Below are 22471 nucleotides of genomic sequence, written 5' to 3' on the forward strand. Positions count from 1 at the left end.
GAAACAGTTCGGCATCCCTCCGCTCCACCGTCCACAAACTTGAGTGACAGCGTGCGAGCAGCAGGACGACAGCACCAGCGTCTCAGTTTACTATAATTCCCTGTGTCCATGGACCCCTGGATCTGTCTGAATCAGCCCAGACATCCACATTACAGGTGAACACGAGCCGGAAGGGTGAGTGAGACCGGTCCAGCTCGGAGATAAAGCACGGTGGGCGCCAGTTTTACTCAGGACGGCCTCTGAAGTCTGCTATCATTTGGACTGAACCCAGGAGAGCACCATATTACAGCCTCAGAAAGTGCTGCATTGGTGAGCATCATCAGCCTCTCTTCTCCGCTGCAGATCCACCTCTCTCTCCCCCCTCTCTCTCTCTCAAATACGCGTAAGGTGGCGAGGACACAATGACTCATTTGCAGGCAGGCCTGTCTCCAGAAACCCTGGAGAAAGCCAAGGTGGAGCTAAAGAAGAACCCGGACACTTTACATCAGGACATCCAGGAGGTGAGGGACATGATCATCACTCGTCCGGACATTGGCTTTCTCAGGACAGATGATGCCTTCATCCTACGCTTCCTCAGGGCCAGGAAGTTCAACCATTTCGAGGCGTTTCGCCTCCTGGCCCAGTACTTCGAGTACAGGCAGCAGAACCTGGACATGTTCAAGAACCTCAAGGCCACAGACCTGGGCATCATGCAGGCGGCATCATGCAGGAACGACAGCTTCCCAACCTGGACAGACACGGCAGGAAAATACTTGTCCTCTTTGTTGCCAACTGGGACCAAAGCAGGTAATATTGGCTTTTCACTAATTGCGTGCAACGGCGCTGTCCTTCAGCACCACTCGACCATGAAGCCTAGTTCAGCATGCTTGGCTTTGTAGGTCAGGGGCTTTTACTGTTCTCTTCTGTATTCAGTTCAGGTTCACATGGTCATGTACATTCCGCTGGTTAATCCACCTATGCTACATTTCAACCCTGGTCCCACAGTAAACTTAGCCAGTCTAAATTTTCTGTCCAGCTCCAATCTAACACCTGAGGCAGGTACTTAAGGTGTTTTTCCTACCCAGTACTCAAAGACCCCCAAGCAGGCTATATTTTCATTCTGTTGCAGTTCCTAACACACATGAGGCAGAGAAACAAGCATTAATATTTTAAAATGTTTTCTAGTCAAATACTCAAGGACCCTCCAACCATTTTGCTTTCTGGTTCATGATATATGGTAATCAAGAAGTACTTAACAGTATTTCCCAATCCAGTACTTCAGGACCCCCAACCTAGGCCCAACTTTTTTTTCTATTACAATTCCTAACACCACCCAGCCAGGCCATTTTTAGTTCTGTTCTGGTTTCTAATAATCCCCCCAACCAGGCCATATTTTGGTTCTGTTTCAGTTCCAAACACACTTGAGGCAGGTAAGCAAGCTGTGTTTAAAAATTTCCAGTCCAGTTCTCAGGGACCCCTGAAGCAGTTAATATTTTTCATCTATTACAATTCCTACCACACCTGTGGCAGGTAATCTGGGGATGTTTAGCAGTGTTTCCCTGTCCAATACTTAAGGACACCCAACAACCAGGCCAGATTTGGTGCTGTTCCAGTTCCTAACACATCTGAGGCTGGAAATCAAGTTTAGTTTGCCAATCCAGTACTCAAGGCTCGTCCTCCTAACCGGGCTGTATTGCGGTTCTCTTCTGGTTTCTAAGACACCTGTGGCAGGTAATCAAGGGATGTAGATCTGTATGTTTAGGGCTGACACGCCCAGCCCGAAGGAGCTACATGAGTCCCCCCTCCCATCGACCCACCACCGATGGGAGGGGCAGTAGAAGGGGTTCGGTGCATTGTGGATCTGGCAGTGTCTGAAGGCGTGGGCCTTGGCGTTCTGATCCTCGGTTGCTGAAACTGGCTTTTGGAACTTGGAATATTACCTCACTGGCGGGGAAGGAGCCTGAGTTGGTGCGCGAGGTTGAGAGATACTGGCTAGATATAGTCGGGCTCACCTCAACACACAGCTTGGGCTCTGGGTCCAATCTCCTTGAGAGGGGCTGGACTTTATTATTTTCTGGAGTTGCCCATGGTGAGAGGCGGCGGGCAGGTGTGGGCTTTCTCATAGCCCCTCGACTCGACGCCTGTATGTTGGGGTTTTCCCCGGTGGACGAGAGGGTAGCTTCCATACGCCTTCAGGTTGGGGAACGGGTCCTGACTGTTGTCTGTGCTTATGCACCGAACAGCAGTTCAGAGTACCCAGCCTTCCTAGAGTCCTTGGGAGGGGTGCTTGAAAGTGCTCCTCCTGGAGACTTGATTGTCCTACTGGGGGACTTCAACGCTCATGTGGGCAATGACAGTAAGACCTGGAGGGGTGTGATTGGGAGGAATGGCCTCTCTAATCTGAACCCGAGTGGTGTTCATTTTTTGGACTTCTGTGCTAACCACAGTTTGTCCATAACGAACACCATGTTTGAACACAAGGATGTCCATAAGTGCACATGGCACCAGGACACCCTAGGCCGCCATTCAATGATTGACTTTGTAGTCGTGTCATCAGACTTGCGGCCATGTGTATTGGACACTCGGGTAAAGAGAGGAGCTGAGCTATCAACTGATCACCACCTGGTGGTGAGTTGGATCAGTTGGTGGGGGAAGATGCCGGTCAGACCAGGCAAACCCAAACGTATAGTGAGGGTTTGCTGGGAACGTCTGGCAAAAGAACCTGTCAGATTGATCTTCAACTCACACCTCCGTCAGAACACAGTTCACAGAGAATAGTCCAGTCCAGTAATCAAAAACATGAAGCAATCCAACAAAGGCAACACTACCAAAGGGGCAATACAGAAAACATAAACGGGTAAACTCATCCAAAGGTTGAAAGACTAAATACACACAACAGTAGTATCACAGAACACTCAGTGATTGTCGAAACAATACCTCACAAAGTTCTGAACCTGATTCCCTGCTTAAATATCCCAGTTGGGATTAACATCAGGTGTTTAGAGTTCAATAATCCGGCGACTGAGATCACTGACAGGTGCGTGGGGGAACCACGTGATCAGTCTGAGAATCCTGGGGGTTGGAGTCTAAGATGGAGTCCGCTAGCATGTGATCGATCACGTGGTCTCCCCTAGCACTCTGGGAGATGAAGTCCGGCTCCTTTGCTGAATGCGTGACAACCAGTACTTTGTCTGTACGACTCCATCGCTCTACATAAACTCTAGTTAGATATTTTGTGGCTTGTAGTTGGAAAATATTCCTATGCACTCATATGCATTGATTGTACCATCACAGATTAGCCATGATTTGTGAGAAGTGAAAGACATATTGGCATGAATATTTATCTATAGTACCATTCGGGCAGGATTAGTTTTGCATGAGGATGTGGAATAATGTAATTACTACTGGTGTTTCTCAGTGGTCTTTGTCCTGTCTGAATCCACCATGTCAGTAATTTTCACACATCGTGCTCCTCTGCATCAATATAGCAGCAGCTTTTGTTTTTTTTTAAACATACTGTAGAAATAACCCCAAATTATATTAATCTGCTGAATTGCCTTGTAGGAAAATATATCCTCATATCATCATGTCCTGTGGAAAAGGAGTTTGTTAAAGTATGGAGGGACTTGAAGAGACATTTGCTTGGATCAAATTATGAAAAATGACAAACATTTTGATTTGATGTGGTGATGCTGACTGTTGTAAATTCTCAGTGACAATGCTAATAACACTCTGCAGTCTCTTAAGACAGCTAGGTAGATATTTAGGCCCAATCCCATTTCTTATTTTTACCCCTGCTCCTTGTTTTTGAGTGGCACATTGCCCCCTTTGAGTTGCCCCCTTTGACCAGATATTGGGGGAGGTGAGGGACATTGACTCAGAATGGGCCATGTTCCGCTCCTCCATTGTTGAAGCGGCTGACTGTAGCTGTGGTCACAAGGTAGTTGGTGCCTGTTGGGGTGGTAATCCTCGAACCCGGTGGTGGACACCCCAGGTGAGAGATGCCGTCAAGTTGAAGAAGGAGTCCTACCGGGCATGCTTGGCCTGTAGGACACCAGAGGCAGCTGGCAGGTATCAACAGGCCAGGCGATCTGCGGCTTCAGTCGTTGCCAAGGCAAAAACCCGGGGGTGGGAAGAGTTTGGTGAGGCCTTGGAAAGTGACTTTATGTCAGCTCCGAAAAGATTCTGGCAAACCATCAGGCGACTCAGAAGGGGAAAGCAGTGTGCCACTAGCACTGTATATAGTGGAGATGGTGTGCTGCTGACTTCGACTGAAGACGTCAAGGGCAGTGGAAGGAATACTTTGAGGACCTTCTCAATCCCACCAACACATTCTCCAGCGAGGAGGCAGAGTCTGGGGACACGGGAATAGGCTTGTCCATTACTGAGGCCGAAGTCACTAAGGTAGTTAAAAAGCTCCTTGGCGGCAGGGCTCCAGGGTTGGATGAGATCCATCCCGAGTTCCTCAAGGCACTGGATGTTGTGGGGCTGTCTTGGCTGACACGCCTTTTCAACATTGCGTGGACATCGGGGGTGGTGCCACTGGATTGGCAGACTGGGGTGGTGGTGCCTCTTTTTAAAAAGGGGGAGCGGAGGGTGTGCTCCAACTACAGGGGAATCACACTCCTCAGCCTCCCTGGTAAGGTCTATGCAGGGGGACTGGAGAAGAGAGTCCGGCTTATAGTCGAACCTCGGATTCAGGAGGAGCAGTGCGGGTTCCGCCACTGGATAGGTTTGCAGCCGAGTGTGAAGCGGCCGGGATGAGGATCAGTACCTCCAAATCCGAGGCCATGGTTCTCACGCGGGAAAGGGTGGAAAGCCCTCTCTGGGTCGGGGATGAGCTCTTGCCTCAAGTGGAGGAGTTTAAGTATCTCGGGGTCTTGTTCACGAGTGATGGTACAAGGGAGCGGGAGACAGGCGGATCGGTGCTGGGCCAGCAGTGATGCGGGCTCTTTACCGGTCTGTTGTGGTAAAGAAAGAGCTGAGCCATAAGGCAAGGCTCTCGATTTACTGGTCGATCTACGTTCCCACCCTCACCTATGGTCATGAGCTTTGGGTAATGACCGAAAGAACGAGATTGCGAATACAAGCGGCCGAAATGAGTTTCCTCCACAGGGTGGCTGGACTCTCCCTTAGAGATAGGGTGAGAAGTTCGGTCATCCGGGAGGGACTCAAAGTAGAGCTGCTGCTTCTCCACGTCAAGAGGAGCCAGTTGAGGTGGTTCGGGCATCTTGTTAGGATGCCTCCTGGACGCCTCCCTTGGGAGGTGTCACAGGCAAGTCCACCGGGGAGGATTTATAATGTACCAAATGTTTTGAATGTGGTGACAGCTACATCAGCATTGCTAAACTGCTGTAGGCTAGTATATGTAAATGGATTGGTTTTTGTGACATCACAAAAAAATCCAATTTAAAATGGACTGTTTTTGCAGCTTAGTTTCCAAATATGGAATGGAGAATGAATGGTATATTTGTAAACCTTACATACTTCAAAGTCAAAAGTGAGGAAGATGTGATTTTCGGTGATTTGGGCCCTTTAAATAGTGATGTCAGAATCTAAATCTTTTCTGTGCAAATCTATAAGAATGTATGTGTACAATTGACACAATGAAAGAAAATGAGATTTGCCACCTGCTGGGTTTTTCTGATCTGCTGTGCTCTTGTGCTGATCAAGTAAGACACAGTGCACAGACGATCTCTGATAGGCTTCCATAGGGCACAAAAGAATACAGTAGAGCTCACTAGGTAATACAGAGAACTGTGTACAATCCGTTATGTTAGTGCTACAAAGTTATCAGCCTGAAAGCCCCCAAGGAAAGCAATACGTACAAGAATTCCTACTAGTTTAAAGTGACACTTTAACAGTCAATTCATAGAAATTAAGTTATTTTTGCTGTTCTGCTATACTGTTCACATGTAATTGCATTAAAGTGACACTTTTTTGCAGTCAATTCATAGAAATTAAGTTATTTTTGCTGTTCTGCTATATTGTTCACATGTAATTGCATTATTATTTGATGACTTTACTAGGACCGCGCTATCAAAATCCGCCAAGACAGGCAGATTTCGCTCCAAACAAGTAATCAGCAAAATACTTTGATATTTTGGTTTTGGCTGACCTGTATTTTTAGTTCCATCCATCCATACATCCATCCTCAACCACTTATCCAGGTGTGGGTCATGGGGGCAGCAGCCTAAGCAAAGAGGCCCAGGCCTCCCTCTCCCCTGCCACCTCCTCCAGCTCTTCCGGAGGGATACCGAGGCGTTCCCAAGACAGTTGAGAGATATAATCCCTCCAACGTGTCCTGGGTCTTCCCCGGGGTCTCCTCCCCGTCGGACATGTCTGGAACATCTCCCTAGGGAGGCATCCCGAGGCCATCCTTGCCTCAAGCTCTGCTTCCACTGGGGAAGAATCGTTGGTGGGATTGAGAAGATCCTTGAATTATTCCTTCCACTGTTCAATGACGTCCCCAGTTGAAGTCAGCAGCCCCCCAGCCCCAATGTATACAGTGTTAGTCAGGAAACGGCTTTCCTCTCCTGAGGCGCCTGACGGTTTGCCAGAACCTTCTCGGTGCCTGTTGATAATTTTTCTCTCACCAAACTCCTCCCACACCCAAGTTTTTGCCTCAGCAACCCCCAAAGCCGCGGCCCATTTGGCCCTTTGGTACCCATCTTTTGCCTCCAGAGTCCCACAAGCCAACCAGGCGTGATAGGACTCTTTCTTCAGCTTGATGGCTTCCTTTACCCAAGGTGTCCACCAGCGAGTTTGAGGATTGCCACCATGACAGGCACCTACAACATTGCTTCCACAGCTTCGATCTGCTGCATCGACAATGGAGGCATGGAACAGGGCCCACTCAGACTCAGTGTCACCGGCCTCCCTTGGTATGCAGTCGAAGCTCTGTCGGATGTGGGAGTTGAAGATCTTTCTGGTAGGTTCCTTTGCCAGACGTTCCCAACAAACCCTCACAACTCATTTGGGTCTGCCAGGTCTGTCCAGTATTTTTCACCCCCCATCTGATCCACTAGGTGGTGATCGGTTGACAGCTCCGCTCCTCTCTTCACTTGGGTGTCCAAAACACATGGTCGCAAATCCGATGACACAACTATGAATTCAATCAACGAACTGCGGCATAAGGGCCTAAGGTGTCCTGATGCCATGTGCACTTATGCACACCTTTTTGTGTTTGTTATGGACAGACTGTGGCGAGCACAGAACTCTAATAACAAAATACCACTCTGGTTCAGATCGGGGATCCCAATCACGCCCTTCCAGGTCTCACTGTCATTGCCCATGTGAGTGTTCAAGTCACCCAGCAAGACAATGGAGTCAAACGGTGTTGACAGGTTTAAGTCTGGACATCTTTAATGTTCTGTTTGTTTTACTATAAAAAAATGACGAAACATGGCAAAACGTACTCTATCTATGTACTAATGTACTAATATCTGTTCTTCTTACAAACCGATATGCAGTATGGATTGAAAGTTTAGAATCTGAAGAGTTTTGATAGGATATCTCTTTTGCTTAAATGAACTACGGGTGAGAAACAAATCATATAAATGCTTCTATTATCACTCAGATAACTGCAACCTCTTATAGTTCACCTTTTTCTTATTTCTCATCTTATTATGGAATTGGATGCATTCTTCGATGTATGCTTTGCAGTGCATTTCCAAATCCCCTTCTTAGCATAGCACACTGAATGACAGGCGTTTGTCTTTTTTTTAGTTGTATGTCTTTAAGAGTGATAACGTCATTACAGTGACTCATTGGAGAGAACTCATATGTGCTTTCACTGACGGGGTCCCTCCACCAACCCACCCACGTCTGAGCGTGCCACGTGAGGCACCGTTCACCAACCGCAACTGAGCTGTGCGCCAGGGCTCTGTGTCCTTTTTGAAGTCTAAATTTACCTCAATGGCAGCATGAGCTGTAGTAAGGAGGTAGGATGTGTAAGGAAACTGAAGGAGGATTATATTTCTCTTATCAGGCAAATGAATGAGGGTTTGAAATGTTCAATGTGTCATACATGCTGAAGGTAGTTACTTTCAGGCTGAAAATGTCCATTTCTGTGCTTCTATAGGGTGCCACTTCCACACATCACTGTTCAATACACAAATAAGTAACACAGAAAGGGAGGAAAGCAGGTATAAACATCTGACTTTGGACTGAAAAATGTTTCAATTAGCAACCAGCTAAATTATTCATCTAAGAGGAACAGCAGCTAGAGTATACATTTCATTGCAAATGGTGGCCCTAACAGAACACTTGATGCAGCCTCAGAAAATGGCTGGTCTTGGCAAAATCAATAAGGCAATGTATTCCCCTGACAAATGGAGGAAAGAGTGAGTGAGCCTGGCTCTCCTAGAGCATTTCTTTGTTATTGCAGTCCTCTGTTGTTTCCTTCTGTGTCTTGGACTTGCCTTTTGTCTCTCTTACTCTTGAGAAATAACCCACGCTTGGCAGCCAATCACAGCGGACCTATCCTCCCCAGCCCACCGCATGCTGAGTTTCCCTGGCAACCTGTCCGATCGCCATGCTATGCACCCTCCAGATGGGCTGCACTCACAGAAAGAAAGCACACTCATGTCACTCAGTCCCCATGGTGGCTCTGTGTGTGTGTATGCGTATGTCCATGTGTTTTCATGTCAGTTCCTTGTACTCTAGACTGATGCGTGAGGTTTCGAGTGCCTGTATTTATCAATACAGAATACGACGTTGCTGATGGAGTCTATTAAAATCTAGTAGATCTTACTTTGCATAATAAAAATGGTCATAATTCATTTCTGTATAACCACTTTCCAACCCCTCTGTTGTTACTTTAAGACTGATGCATGTAAGTGAGCTCTGTTCTGATTGGCTGCTATGTTTTGTGCCTCATTCAAAAAGCCCATGGGCCTGAAACTCTCCTTATAACTTCAGCATAAATTACATACATTACTAACACTGCTGTAGGCTGAATAGATGGATATGTGTAAATAAGTTAGTTCTTATGACATCACAGAAACACTGAATTTAAAACGGGTTGTTTGTGCAGCTTAGTTTGCATATATTGACCATATGGACTGAGGAGTGAAACTGTAACTTCGTTATTACTTTTTTTTTATTTAAAAAAATTAAAGAAATTTGGTTAGACTTGAAATGGGACTGTTACTGTAGATTGTGTAACAAGATTTTACATTACTGGACTATTTCTGTTGGTCCAGTCATTGTGGATGAATTCATCAAATACTTTCCTATTCTTCAACAGCAGTAATGTTCTTTTTGGAGAGCAGTGGCTTTCTCCTTGCAACCCTGCCATGCACACCATTGTTGTTCAGTGTTCTCCTGATGGTAGACTCATGAACATTAACATTAGCCAATGTGAGAGAGGCCTTCAGTTGCTTAGAAGTTACCCTGGGGTCCTTTGTGACCTCACCGACTATTACACGCCTTGCTCTTGGAGTGATCTTTGGTGGTCGACCACTCCTGGTGAGGGAAACAACAGTCTTGAATTTCCTCCATTTGTACACAATCTATCTGACTGTGGATTGCTGGAGTCCAAAATCTTTAGAGATGGTTTTGTAACCTTTTCCAGCCCGATGAGCGTCAACAACTCTTTTTGTGTAGTCCTCGGAAATCTCCATTGTTTGGGCCAGGAAACACTTCCATAAACATGTGTTGTGAAGAGCAGACTTTGATAGATCCCTGTTCTTTAAATAAAACAGGGTGCACACTCACACCTGATTGTCATCCCATTGATTAAAAACACCTGACTCTAATAATTTCACCTTCAAATTGACTGCTAATCCTACTTGTTCACATACTTTTGCCACTCACAAATATGTCATATTGGCTAATTTTCTTCAGTAAACAAAGTATAATATTTTTCCATAATTACCCCTATGAAAACAAAAAGAAAACAGGACTTGTGTACCCTGCCCGGATCAGGGTTACCGGGGCCCCACCCTGGAGCCAGGCCTGGGGGAGGGGCTTGCCAGCGAGCGTCTGGTGGCCGGGCATTTACTCATGGTACCCGGCCGGGCCCAGCCCGAAGGAGATACATGAGTCCCATAGGTGGTGGGTCAATGGGAGGGGCAGTAGTAGGGGTTCGGTGCTTTGTGGATCGGGCAGTGTCCGAAGGCATGGGCCTTGGTGTTCTGATCCTCGGTTGCTGAAACTGGCTTTTGGAATTTGGAATGTTACCTCACTGGCGGGGAAGGAGCCTGAGTTGGTGCATGAGGTTGAGGGATACTGGCTAGATATACTCGGGCTCAGCTCAACACACAGCATGGGCTCTGGGTCCAATCTCCTTGAGAGGGGCTGGACTTTATTATTTCTGGAGTTGCCCATGCTGAGAGGCCAGGTGTGGGCTTTCTCATAGCCCCTCGACTCGATGCCTGTATGTTGGGGTTTTCTCTGGTGGACGAGAGGTGTAGCTTCCCTACGCCTTCAGGTTGGGGAACAGGTCCTGACTGTTGTCTGTGCTTATGCACCGAACAGCAGTTCAGAGTACCCAGCCTTCCTAGAGTCCTTGGGAGGGGTGCTTAAAAGTGCTCCTCCTGGAGACTCTATTGTCCTACTGGTGGACTTAAATGCTCACATGGGCAACAACAGTGAGACCTGGAGGGGTGTAATTGGGAGGAATGGCCTCTCTGATCTGAACCCAAGTGGTGTTCAGTTTTTGGACTTCTGTGCAAACCACAGTTTGTCCATCACAAACACCATGTTTGAACACAAGGAAGTCCATAAGTGCACATGTCACCAGGACACCCTAGGCCGCATTTCAATGATTGACTTTGTAGTCGTGTCATCGGACTTGCGGCCATGTGTTTTGGACACTCGGGTAAAGAGAGGAGCTGAGCTGTCAACTGATCACCACCTGGTGGTGAGTTGGATCAGGTGGTGGGGGAAGATGCCGGTCAGACCAGGCAAACCCAAACGTATAGTGAGGGTTTGCTGGGAATGTCTGGCAAAAGAACCTGTCAGATTGATCTTCAACTCACACCTCCATCAGAACTTTGACCAGATATCAGGCAAGGTGGGGGACATTGACTCAGAATGGGCCATGTTCCGCTCTTCTATTGCTGAAGTGGCTGACTGTAGCTGTGTTCGCAAGGTAGTTGGTGCCTGTCGGGGCGGTAATCCTCGAACCCGGTGGTGGACACCCCAGGTGAGGGATGCCGTCAAGTTGAAGAAGGAGTCCTACCAGGCATGGTTGGCCTGCGGGACACCAGAGGCAGCTGGCAGGTATCAACAGGCCAAGCGATCTGCAGCTTCAGTCATCACCAAGGCAAAAACCCGGGTGTGGGAGGAGTTCAGTGAGGCCTTGGAAATTGACATTAAGTCAGCTCCAAAAAGATTCTGGCAAACTGTCAGGTGACTCAGAAGGGGAAAGCAGCGTGCCACTAGCACTGTATATAGTGGAGATGGTGTGCTGCTGACTTTGACTGAAGACGTCATTGGGTGGTGGAAGGAATACTTTGAGGACCTTCCCAATCCCACCGACATGTTCTCCAGTGAGGAAGCAGAGTCTGGGGAAATGGGAATAGACTTGTCCATTACTAAGGCCGAAGTCGCTAAGATAGTTAAGAAGCTCCTTGGCGGCAAGGCTCCAGGGGTGGATGAGATCTGTCCTGAGTTCCTCAAGGCTCTGGATGTTGTGGGGCTGTCTTGGCTGACATGCCTTTTTCAACATTGCATGGACATCAGGGGCGGTGCCACTGGATTGGCAGACTGGGGTGGTGGTGCCTCTTTTAAAAAAGGGGGACCGGAGGGTGTGTTCTAACTACAGGGGAATCACACTCCTCAGCCTCCCTAGTAAGGTCTATGCAGGTGCACTGGAGAAGAGAGTCCGGCTTATAGTCGAAGCTCAGATTCAGGAGGAGCAGTGCGGGTTCCACCCTGGTTGTGGAACACTGGACCAACTCTTCACCCTCTCCAGGATTTTGGAGGGTTCATGGGAGTTTGCCCAACCAGTCCACATGTGCTTTGTGGATTTGGAGAAGGCATTCGACTGTGTTCCCTGGAGTATTCTGTGGGAGGTGCTTCGGGAGTACGGGGTACATGGCTCTTTGCTACGAGCCATTCAGGCCCCGTACAAACAAAGCATGAGTTTGGTACGCATGGCCGGCAGTAAGTCAGACTCGTTCCAAGTGAGAGTTGGACTCCGTCAGGGCTGCCCTTTGTCACCGATTCTATTCATAATTTTTATGGATAGAATTTCTAGGCACAGTCAAGGGATGGACGGTGTCCGGTTTGGTGACCTCAAGGTCACATGGCTGCTGTTTGCAGATGATGTGGTCCTATTGGGGACATCAGGCCGTGAACTTCAGCTTTCGCTGGATCAGTTTGCAGCCGAGTGTGAAGTGGCCGGGATGAGAATCAGTACCTCCAAATCCGAGGCCATGGTTCTCAGGCGGAAAAGTGTGGAGAGCCCTCTTTGGGTTGGGGATAAGCTCTTGCCTCAAGTTGAGGAGTTTAAGTATCTCGGGTTCTTGTTCACGAGTAATGGTAAAAGGGAGCGGGAGATTGACAGAGGGACTTGTGCTGGGTCAGCAGTGTTGTGGGCTCTTTACCAGTCTGTTCTGGTAAAGAAAGAGCTGAGCCATAAGGCAAGGCTCTCGATTTACCAGTCAATCTATGTTCCCACCCTCACCTATGGTCATGAGCTTTGGGTAATGACCGAAAGAATAAGATCGCGAATACAAGCGGCCGAAATGAGTTTCCTCCGCAGGGTGTCTGGACTCTCCCTTAGAGATAGGGTGAGAAGTTCGGTCATCCGGGAGGGACTCGGAGTAGAGCCGCTGCTTCTCCACATCGAGATGAGCCAGCTGAGGTGGTTCGGGCATCTGGTTAGGATGCCTCCTGGACGCCTTCCTTGGGAGGTGTCACAGGAAAATCCACCCGGGAGGAGACTCCGGGGAAGACCCAGGACACGCTGACGTGACTATATCGCCCCGCTGGCCTGGGAGTGCCTCAGAAACCCCCAGGGAGCTAGTGGAAGTGGCTGGGGAAAGGGAGGTCTGGGCCTTATTGCTTAGGATGCTGACCCGAACCCCCAGAGAAGTGGAAAATGATGGATGGATGGATGGATGGATGGATGGATGGATGGATGGATGCTATTGATTTCAGAGAATAAAAGAAAATTATATTACTGCTGTTGCTTTCCCCAGTTGTCCACTAAACTAACTACTGTAGAAATGATGTAGAATTGATTTAAGGTTATGTTTTGTCACTGAGGTACTTATGAAAAGTACAGTATATTAGGATTGACAGTGCAGAGCTGCATGTAACTGACTCAGTGAGTTGTTTTAGCTCTGTACTCATGAACCAATAATTGTGACATGTAGCTTTATTTTGACCAGATACCTTTCAAAACATTTGGAAGCAATTTTTCCAACAATGTAAAATCACATTTGGTTGTTGATAAATATATAAAATGATTCTGATTTGCTGTAGAACTTCATAGCAATTAGTAACATTGCTGACGTAATCAGCAGAAAGCTCAGACAGCGCGTTCAGAATGATGAACACAGCTGTAGATGATTCTGAAAGCTGAACACGATCAATAATTAAGTTATAACAAAAGTGCCTCATATTTCAAAAGTGGTGATTTGACTCTCGTGGCAGATAACATGACAAACGATTTATCATCACTTCCTGTTGTTCCCAAAATACTTGAAATCGGAAGGCAGGATACATCCTGGACATGTCACCAGTCCATTGCAGGGCAGACAGACACTCACACCTAGGGGTAATTTAGCATGTCCAATTGGCATGACTGCATGTCTTTGGACTGTGGGAGGAACCCAGAGGAAACCCACGTAGACACAGGGAGAACATGCAAACTCTACACAGAGAGGACCCTGGTCACCCAGCCAGGGAATCAAACCCAGGCCCTCCTTGCTGTGAGGTGACAGCGCTACCCACAGTGCCACCTTGCCGCCCATGGGGAATTCCACTGATTTTTCAAATTATATACACAATTCTGTTGATGTAAAGAAAGTTATTCATAGTGGTTTGGTATATAATGGCTCATTGTAGAGAAATTTGCTGACTTACTGAAACTTTTAGGACCCAGATATCAGTGTCTGCAACACAAATATTTGTTTATTATTAATTAATTTATTTATTTATAGAATTTGTTTGTTTAATATCCAAAGCTAACAGTGAATCTATACGTCTTCTGATTTGATGTTGATAATGTTGAAATTTTTCTTTGGGGATTATATTACTTTACTGCAGAGTTTAGGTCCCGCATGTATCTAAACTGCATTTCTTCCAGCCAAACGAGGAATTCTGAAGATGTTAATTAGCCGGAGCAGGCATGGCAGATAGTGGGTGAAACTGAAAACCATTCAATAGACAGTTCTTTACAGAACCAATTGTGTAGATGAAATATGTGAGTGTGAAGAATCTTTTAAGAAGTATAATAAACCTCCACATAATGTAAGTTGAAGTGTTTTTACTAGATATTATATAGTTAATATAGATAATATAATTTCCTAGGAACCTATTTTAAGACTGTAGTGGAATACTTAAGGCCTAGTCACCCAACCTAAACCACACAAGACTGATGGTAAAAAGCCCCTGAAACATGCAGAAACTATGAATGGCTGGATCAGATGCATTGCAAAGAATCACAAGAGAAGATACGCAGCATGGTCTCTACTCTGGTGACGTTTACTTTAACCCCACAGTCTTTGTTCAAGGTTGACCTAATGGGGAGAGCCAAAACAACATCAGCATATTAAATAGAATATTTTTAAAGATCTTTTTATTGCTGCTTTGTGCCATCTGTAAACTGTTTAAGGTTATGCAAAGCAAACTTTAAAAGTACTATATCACTGCTGTCAGAAGAAAAACTCATATCTCTATTTATATTATTTTTTGTTTTTTAACATAATTTTAAAACACCTGTTGCCCCTTACATTGTGTGTAAATTTCATGAAGAATGGACCAAAAGAAATGGCCCAAAATGACTTGGAAAGCAGTCTGGTTCCATTGACTTACATTAAAAGTAAAATAATTTTTTTCCTTTTCCTGTAAATTTGTCATTTTGGAGATACAAGGTTTTCTCCTGACAACAGCCATATTATTTTTGTTCACATTGCACAACAAATGGAATTTGTTACTCATACAGTACTGTGCGATAGTTTTAGGCAGTTAAGCAAATTTCTAAACAATTTACCTCAGCACTGAGTTTATCACAATATACATTAGAATAAAGTCATATTCATAATTCAAATAAACATAAAAACAATAAAAAGTAACAAGAATTTCTTGGGTCCACATTTTTCCTTGAAACCTTCACAGCCACCACAGAGACTTGTTAATATCACCAATTACATCATTCATTACATTACATCATTCTGCAATTTCCCTCTGGGATGAATAAAGGATTCTGATGAGCACAGTTTACTGAAACGCTGATTGGTCAAACCAGGAGTTGCTTTTTAACTACATATAATACTGGGCTTCCTCAAGGCGAGGTTAGGAAATAGTTAAACAAACACAAACATCCAGAAAATCACTATATTTAATGGTCAATTTGATTACAGGAAATCAACTATGGAAACTTCGGCATACCAACCGTGTCCTTAAAAACCTTTAAAAAATGTGTGAATTTGCATAATACGCAAGATTTTGGGGAGTCCTTTGACTATGACTAAGGAAAATAAATAAAGGTGATTAGGTCCTTTTGCTGGAACTCGGGTTTGACATTCATGTTTATGAATGGACAAATCAGGAAATGGCTACAAGAAAATAGCCAAGCAGTTGAAAATGATCCAGAGTACATCACAAGGCAAAAAATTTGCCACAGAGTTAAGGTTTTTGCCAAGGTTTTTACCCCAGTCCCCTGACCTAAACCCCATAGAAGACCTGTGGAGCTGAAGAGGAGAGTCTACAGTGTGATTCTTGGAATCTGAAGGATCTGGAGCGGTAGTGACTGGAGGAATAGGCTTAGATCCTTTGCCATGTGTTCTGTAGTCAAATTAAGCTTTACAGAAGTACAATAAAACCAAGATTTGTGGCACACACAGATTTGAGAAAATTATTTCATAATGAGGCTTTTTCTCTCAATCATTGCACTTCAAACCAACAATTGATTGTGTTAATATTTGAATGACAGATCAGAACTATGAGTAATAAAGAATGTTTTTACAGGTCATTTTGCTTATGTTTACCAGGGATGCCAATATTTGTGGAGGGCACTGTATCATTCCCTCTGTGAAGCATATGGAAGACTGCTTAATGATCTGGGGGAGCTTTGGGGAAGTTCTTGCTAAAGTCCATGGCAATCTCAGCCATGGCTGCCATAGCATGCTTGAGAGGGTTGCCAGTCCATCAAGATAATGACTAGATGGACAGTCCTTCATTTCTTCACTCCAAAGAAGGATAATGATGACCTGTCAAGAACTCAGGCTTGAAGATCTAGTCATTTTTCTGCAAACTGGGTGTAAGAGTCATATTAGTATATACTAGATATAAGAAGAGCTGGAAAAAAAAGTGAATTCCTGCTCTTTTCAAGCACTGAATGCTTTGTATTTGTGAAGCTGTTACTAAGGTAGAGTTAAATCCAAAAGACAGTTGTCTACTTTTGATTCTCTTCCTTTGTTATGATTCTCCATACTATCCACAGAATCTTGATGTGATGCATTGTCAGTTATGGGGAAAAATAGTTTCTAGCAAGTGTAGTCATAAGTACTTTTGACTGGTACAGTGGTTTCCTAAAATGTTAAAAAGTAATACTTCCAAATCTGTCTTTTTTTTATCTAAATGTAATACCAGGTTATATAAATTGTTTCTCAGGCCTACAGCACTGCAGAGTTGAAATTTGCATCCATCTTGGTCTTGCATCATTATTTAAATTTTTTTTTCATAGTTTTTGAATGTGGTGGTTGAGTTGGTGTGAGAACTGTAGTTGATTTGCTTATCGGTATTTGATTACACAATTATGCTGAAACGAGTCATTAATTCTGTAGCTTTTTCCTTCACTTCTTGTTTTTGAAGTAATGTCCTCATTATCTTAACATCACTGTCAAAAACTAGTAACTGTTTTTGAATATGCCTGCTGACCTACTTTACCTGAAGATTTTACAATGAGTGGACGAGCAGAAGTTTCTACAAAATTGCTTGAATTAAATACAGTACAGTCAATGACTTTTTGTCCTTCTTTTGTAAATTTCAGTAGTCTCCCTGGTGTAAGAGAGCCTGTGAGCTCCAAATCTAGACTGCTGATTGTTTTTCTAAATACATGTTGTAAGCATGTTAATGTAATGGCATTCATTTCAGTGCATTATAAAGTCAGGAGCCAGTACTAACGGGCCAGAACAGGACAGGCTTCGGCACACTATGTCATTAAACACACCTGCTACAGCTCATCAGCTGATTAGCAAGGCCTTCATGAACTGAATTGAGAGCATTAGAAGAGGGTAAACACTAATCTCTGCAGCACTATGGCCCGAAATATCCCCCGTTTGACATGCCTGATCTAGCCTTACTCAAAGCAGAATTTCTAACAAAAACACAACATTAATAAGTCATGGATGGCATTGGGTTGATTTCCCAAACCAAAAATACTAAGCCTAGACTAAACAAGCGTTTTTAGTGGTGATTCACCATCGACATTACAGTTTCATCCAAGACTAGTTTGTGTCCAAGACTAAACTACTTCTCTTTCTTTCTGCTTCAAACTAATGAATATTTATGCTGTGTCTATGTTTAAGTAGGGCTTGTACAAATGTGTTTACGTATTCAGTGCGATCTGTATGGGTGACTGAATCATTTACATGAAATATTTACACTATGACCCAGATCGTGAAGCTATTTATAGTGTTGCCATGGCACCCGACTCAGACAGTGAGTTACATCTCTCAGACAATGAGTTAAAAAGAAAATGAAGATGAGCTAAAGATGCTGGCAAACCTGTATTATGAATGAAAATGTCTGGTGTCTTTCTGTTGTACTGCCTGTTGAATTATTATAAAAATATATTCTGCACAGCTCCAAGCAAAATTGATTGCATGAATAACTGATAGAATGAATAAATGAATAAATTACTAAAAGCTGTTTGATATTTTGCAGATAATGCTATGAGGAGAAGGTCCAGAGATGACTGATGTGGAGCCTGTCGTCACTGACTTTGCCGCCACGGGTCGGACTGGCTGGCGAAATGCCATGCCGGATATCTTAGGATCCACCGCAGGCCCCGGAGCAGCAGACCTGCCAAACAAACTCGCTGAGCTTTCTGTTGGAGGTGTGCTATCTTCTGCTTCATTTCAGTTTTTTCTTTTTATAAAATGTTTGTAACTGTGTTGAATACAATCTTTTATAGGCATTTATAAGCATAAGTAGTTCTCAATTAAAGCCATGGTCAGGATGTGACAGCCAGAAATATGACACAAACTGGCTTACAGCACAACAAGAATGAAGGAGCTTGAAAGGATCTTAAAGTGCAATGATTTGTCTCTACAAACAAATATGAGAATTGTCCAGGCTGTGATTTTATCTGTGGACAATAAACAAGCAAGATGGGAAAAATATAGATGCCTTTGACTTGAGGTGCCTTTGAACTTTGGTGTTGGCAAAGACTTTTAAGAGCACCTTGGATGACGAAAGAATAGATCCTAGACCAAATCTTACTATCGTACTTTGGACTTTGAGAAGGGCCAATTAACTGGGAAAGACCTTTAAGCTTGGAAGAGGTGAAGGTAAAAAGAAGAAGAGGACGACCATTTAAAAATGGATGGATACAATCAGAGGACTCCTGAACCAGCCAGTCAGAAGCCTAAAGGCCCAAAGAGAAGACAGGATTTTCTGGAGAAACACTATCCATATGGTTGCCAGGAGTCGACTTGACAGCACTTGCTAATAATAATAAAGAGCCCTGAGGTCTGGCTTTAAGCTATTGAGCATTCTATGTAGTGTGCAGTACTGAGTAACTTGTGTCTTACAGGTTAATTGAAGATGGTGGATGGCTGTATTAGAAAGCTGTGCATTTTGCCAGAAACCACAAAATAGATCAGAGTCTGAAAGAGAAAGTAGCTGACTCCTGTACTAACTGACAAAAGCAGAGCTCATAAACGTTGTTTGATTCAGAATGTAAGGTTGAAAACGTCCTCAAATACACATAAAATACACATTTTTCAAGTAGCATAGATTGCATAAACATTTAATCAGTTTGTTCAACATATGGCAGCCAGCAGTGCTCCAGCCATAACCATCAAAGCAGGTAGACATTTGATCATCATAAGTGGTGTTCCATTAGCGATTTGTCCTGGCAGCCCTTTCCTCCCAAAAGATTCCTGTCAAAACAAAACAGAAAGCACTGTGCACACTAATGTATTTAGAGCCAATTCTGCATATCAGAGAAAGCGGACTTCTACAGGTATGATATGAAGGAAAGCATCAGGGGTTTGCTTTCATGTCCACGTCTCTTCCCCTCAGGTGGAGACTTGCCATTAAAAGGTTACTATCAAACATTCCTATGAATGTTTAAGAAGATTTAAGAAGAAAAGAATGCTTATTGTTATTGCAGTTAATTATTGTCTTGTTCTTTAAGGCAATAGTCAGGACAAAAATCTAATTTACACAGTTTATTCCCTACGCCAAATAGGATCGATCAGCAGAGACTAAAGTGTCTAAAGTTTTCTCTGGTTTTGTAGTGGAGCTACTGTAATGAGCACTGAAAGCTTATCGCACTCCCTTTGTTTAAACCACATTGTGCACAATTATTGCATATTTGTCTCAAACCACATCTAGTTGTTAAACAGTCTCAGATACATGGGCATGTATAGTGTCTGGCAATGTATAACAGTAAAAAAATGGAAAAAAAGTATATCACATAGCAAAAACAGCAGTGGCAGTCGTCCTAAAGCCTGAAGTTTGTCTGTATCAGGCTTCAGTCCTGGCGGGCCAAAACACTGCAGACTTAAGCACGCTGTCTCATTAAACTCACCTGATTTAGTTCATTAGCTAATTAGCAAGGCCTTCATGAATGGGATTCAGAGCATTAGATGAGGGTAAACACTAATCTCTGCAGCATATTCGTCCCCTGTTTGACATGCCTGGTCTGTATGTTTGTGCATTTTTGTTGATAACATTGTCATACGTTGTCTGAAAACTTAAGCAAGTCTGAGACCACTTCTTCAACTGTTGTGTTGTGGTGTTGTGTGTAATTATGATTTAAATATACAGTTTGAACACAATTAAGAGGTGGCTTTGAGCTTCCACTATGTCATGCTTGGCTCCTCCCATTCCCCCATGTGCTCTTGTTGTGTTTACTTCCCAGTCCTGTCCATGTGCTTTGTTTTGGTTTTCAGTCCTGCCCTCTTGTTTCGTGACCCCACCCCTGATTGTTACCACCTGTTTCCCACCTGTCCATTGTCTTGCCTCTGATATATAAGCCCTGTGTTTGCCCTGGTCTGTGTTGGTCTTTGTTTGTTGGATGTATGTATTGTATTATCGTGTTTGGTTCTTGTTTGAGGTTCTGTGTTGTTTATCATGTCTGCACCCCAAACTGTTCACGTTGGCTCTATGACCCCTGACTATCTTGACCCTGATTTTGGATTTGCCCATAATAAATCTTGCTTGTCTCCGGACATGCGTCTGCCTCAACATCACTCCCCATCGTTACAACCCTATAACCCGACTGCAACTCTAAAGAATCGAACTTCAGAATAGAGATGTGTACTGTGGCCGAGTCTGATACAGAAAATATTTTTTTTAACCCAAAGCTTTTTTTGACTTGTTCCAATGTCCATTGGCCACACCACGACTCCCAATACCTTTTTATTATTTTCATTCAGTTTACAATCCATTCACAGTGTTGCAGGTATAGATAGTGGTGAAGCTGTGGGTCTGACCCACTAATATGCAGACCCCCCCCCCCCCCCCCCCCCCACACACACACACAAAAGCCCATCCCATCCATAATCCAACCCAAAATATTATCCTGAATGTTATGTATTTTATATTTCCAGTACATTAATTTCACTGAATTACTGTTTGCTGACTCCAATTGGACAGTGTTTTTTTGCCTAAATCACCACTTTAAATGCTGTTTGACCAGTTGTATAAAAAATGTCCCATGTTTTCTGACTTCATAAAGAAATTCCCTAAACTTTTAATGATTTCTTTAACTTTGTATCATTTCTCTTTGTGTGCTTATACTTTTTACAGACGATGGTGGTCAGGAAGGAGAGGGGTCATCCTCAGGTGTACCAGACCAAGGACCCGGGTGCGGACAAAGCAGAGGGAACATAACTTCACTCATTGCTACCCTGAACTGAACTCAAGAGAGGAGCCAAGACACCAGTGTCAATATCATGGTCTACCTCTTCTCTGAACCTAATGACCAATCTACTGTTATGGCCATGCTCTGAGCTATGCAAGGCCACTCTGAAGCAGGCCAGTGGAGGAGGATGCCCATCACCCAGCAGAGCTCCTTTGAAACCCCCCCTTACTTTCAAAGGGCCAGCAAATGGTTCAAATTTCCTATCTGGGTGACATTGGTCTACATCTGTGTCTCAAAAAGACAAAAGCAGCCAGTGCTTAATAGTGGGCTGAAGTTCTTGTGGAAACAGATAGGACATTATTTCCCTAGTTTAAAAAAGGGACCTCGTGATTTATTTACAGAAATCATCACTGAATGTTGATATGTAGATGTAAGGATGTCCAATTTTTTGCACAACAGAAGTCAAAACATTCCATTTGGTGATATAAGTACAATTTTGACCTTTGGTTTGTAGTCAGCGCCACAGCATCTACTTTGTGGGTTTTTTAAGGTAAGTGATACTTTTTAATCCCACAAACAGGGAAATTCCAACTCTGCATTTAACCCATCCATGAAGTGAAACACCACATACACACTAGTGGGGCAGTGAGCAGCCCTATCCATGGCACCCAGGGAGCAATTGGGGTTTGGTGTCTTGCTCAAGGACACCTCAGTCATGTGCTGTTGGCACTGGGGATTGAACCGGCAACCTTCCGGTTACAGGGCCAGTTCCTTAACCTCCAGCCTATGACTGTCCCCTGTGTTTTACTGTAGAAATGTGCTTTAAGATTTTTGTGACAGGTACTTGTGTGAAGAATATGTTTTTGTGTGTAAATATGGAGTACATTATGTCTATTGACTTTTCATTGTCGGCTACTGTTGACTTGTGTCTGATGTTGTACTGCTGAGACTGTAAACATCAGTGTTGTTTGTTAAGTCAGTGTTATGACTTGTCTGCGTTCAAGGCATTTACGTTTTCCTCAGTGATGTCAATAGCAAAGCAAAAGAAAACAGTTCAAGGACGATGCTGTCGGCTTAGACTTTGATCTATTTTCCGTGTTCATTCTCTGTGTTAACATAGGTCTGTACACTTAAAGAAGAACCTGTGTGGAATCTTGTTTCTCTGTTATCCTTGCTCTGAATCCACCTTATTGTTCCTTTAAGTTATGTACAAAATGCCATGATGCTGTAAATTAAATCTTGTACTTAGTTTTCATGGTTGTTTTTATGCTT

At 44.1% G+C, this 22471-nt stretch overlaps 2 pseudogenes; both read left to right on the plus strand.

The window, feature by feature from the left end:
• Positions 1–790, plus strand: LOC119263272 (annotated as a pseudogene).
• On the plus strand, positions 647–21866 carry LOC108424423 (annotated as a pseudogene).
• Positions 21867–22471: the final 605 nt, after the last annotated feature.

This window comes from Pygocentrus nattereri, chromosome 4 (assembly GCF_015220715.1).
Source record: "Pygocentrus nattereri isolate fPygNat1 chromosome 4, fPygNat1.pri, whole genome shotgun sequence".
In the NCBI taxonomy this organism is placed as follows: domain Eukaryota; kingdom Metazoa; phylum Chordata; class Actinopteri; order Characiformes; family Serrasalmidae; genus Pygocentrus; species Pygocentrus nattereri.